This window comes from Helianthus annuus, chromosome 11 (genome assembly GCF_002127325.2).
Source record: "Helianthus annuus cultivar XRQ/B chromosome 11, HanXRQr2.0-SUNRISE, whole genome shotgun sequence".
Lineage (NCBI taxonomy): Eukaryota > Viridiplantae > Streptophyta > Magnoliopsida > Asterales > Asteraceae > Helianthus > Helianthus annuus.
This window is the reverse complement of record NC_035443.2, coordinates 20,784,005-20,786,312: the sequence shown is the minus strand read 5'-3', so window position 1 is coordinate 20,786,312 and position 2,308 is coordinate 20,784,005. Positions and strand designations below refer to the sequence as shown.

Below are 2,308 nucleotides of genomic sequence, written 5' to 3'. Positions count from 1 at the left end.
CAAAGCAAATTATGAATGGATGGTTTAGTCAATAAGCAACTTATGAACTTAACTGGGATAGAATAAAGCTAAGCTAAATCCTTGTCTTGGAGGCAAGGTACTTAGCAAAACTAGCATTGTTCATCCCCTCTATTTCAACATTAATCTCACTTGATTATAATTACAACCGCATAAATTCAGTTTCGTGCTTGTTATAACAGGGTTGATTTTTGAGACAAATTTAGTTTTGTCCGATCTCTCTCTTTTTCTCTCTCTCTTATTGAGTATCTAAATAATTAATTAAAATTAAAGGAACGGTTCGGTTTATACAACATGATCAAGTCTCAAGCCAAAGACGCGAACACTAACCGCGAACTGAACCAGCTGACTTGTTTCGAAATAAAGTATCAACAGTTCAAACGGTTTAAACCAAATCCATGATAAAATCCATTCCTACCCCCACAAACAAAATATCCCATATTCCCTAGACATAATTTTGTGCATCAGTTGTTTGTCACTTGCTCTTGTTTCAATCCTAATCTTAATATCTCTGCAATACTGATCATTGAACCTTCGATCTCGTGACGAATGACCCAATTATTTACATCAGACTTCCTACTTTCTTGTGCATTCACATTTGCAAAAAAACAAAAATAAAAAATCAACAACTTCGAGGTCAAATTGCACCTTATGACCAATTTGCGAGTTCTGAACCAGTAAAAGGTCTGAACCATTAACTGCTAAACTAATAAAAGGTTTGAAATCATTAACTGCTGAACTAGTAAAAAGTTTGAATCATTAAGAGACAGTGTAATACTTAACCGTTCATATGCAAATGTCTAACCAATTTAGCTTAGAGGTATTAACCATTTAGACTGAGTATAATACTTAACCATTTAGAGGCAAATGTCTAAACCATTCAGACTTCTGCTCGCAAAACAAACAACCATTGAATGTTGAACCAGTATAAAGGTCACTAAACAATCCTTTTCTTTTCTCGGTAAAAAACAAGTCGATTCATTCAACATTCGGTTTACTATTTGGATAAAATTCATATGAGAAACACAATCAGATCTACAAGCAAATTGGCATTCAACATTCGATTTTTAACAATGTGAATTCGACCAACACGAAACAAAAACCGATATAAAATAAAACTTTAATTACGAAAAAAAAATAACAAAACTGATAATGAGCAAAATTTTCTCAAAATTTCGAAACCCTAATTTCAGCGTTACCGACGTATGCAATTCACAAATCTCAATCAACGGCTTTAGACGGCTCCTCTAACAATCGCCGGTGCTGTTGATGTCGGAGCTCCGACTTCTTTACGGCCCTCCACTTGTTGATCGCAGCCGTACAGAGGACTGATACAATCAATTATACGATCAGGTTTAACGAATCATATTACCAATTTTGAAATGATGAGTGAGAAAAGAACAGATGAATTACTTCCAGCGCCGATTAGATATAGCAGTGGTAACAGCTTCGTGCCGTTATTGTCTCCGGGTGACATTTTTGATCGGTGTCTTGAATCTTCCCCAAATTGCTAGGTATTGTTGGGTCGTTGAGGTTGAATTTGCGGAATTGTGGTTGTATTTAGATATTCGGTCCTTGTACTTTTGATACTTCACCTCTTTGTTACTTTTGCTTTTTGCTATAGAGTTTTGGGAAAATCACCAGAATACCATTAAATGGTCAACTTTTCAGAAATAGCTAATTGAAACGGCTCTACGAGCCTTTTCAATCTCCTGAAACGGCTTATAAAAGTCATTTCGAGTCAACCAATCTAAGATTGCCACGTGTCCGACAATTTGAGATCTTTCAAAGATGGCTTGAGAACTTTCAAAGACGGCTTGAGATCTTTCAAAGACGGTTTGAGATCTTTCAAATGCGGCTTGAGAACTTTCAAAGACGGCTTGAGATCTTTCAGTGTAGCGGCTTGACTTGGCTTAAGATCTTTCAACACGGCTTGAGATCTTTCAATGTAGCGGCGTGGCTTGGCTTATGATCTTTCAACACGGCTTGAGAACTTTCAGCATGGCTTGAGATCTTTCAACATAATTTAAATATAAACGAATAATTAAAAAAAATCTTAATTAAATGTGAAAACTTGAAAATCTCAATTAAAAAATCTGAACGTTTTAATTTGAAAATAAAAATTACTAGGTTAGAACCCCGTGTATACACGGGTTAAATAAAATTAATTTTTATTCTAAATAATAAAACATATAACTTTAAAAAATCTCATTTATTACACGAGTTAAATAAGTGTAATTTTATATATTAAGTAACAAAAAAGTTATATATTTAAGAACCTCGTGCATTG

The 2,308-nt window shown here is 34.4% G+C and overlaps 1 long non-coding RNA gene across 1 annotated transcript; it reads right to left on the bottom strand.

Moving 5' to 3' along the window:
- Positions 1-1,049: 1,049 nt before the first annotated feature.
- LOC110891864 lies at positions 1,050-1,635 on the bottom strand. The gene is made up of 2 exons (XR_002565615.2): positions 1,432-1,635; positions 1,050-1,346 (listed from the first exon to the last, which is right to left on the bottom strand). It is a non-coding gene; the product is annotated as an uncharacterized LOC110891864 (long non-coding RNA).
- Between the last annotated feature and the right edge of the window lie 673 nt (positions 1,636-2,308).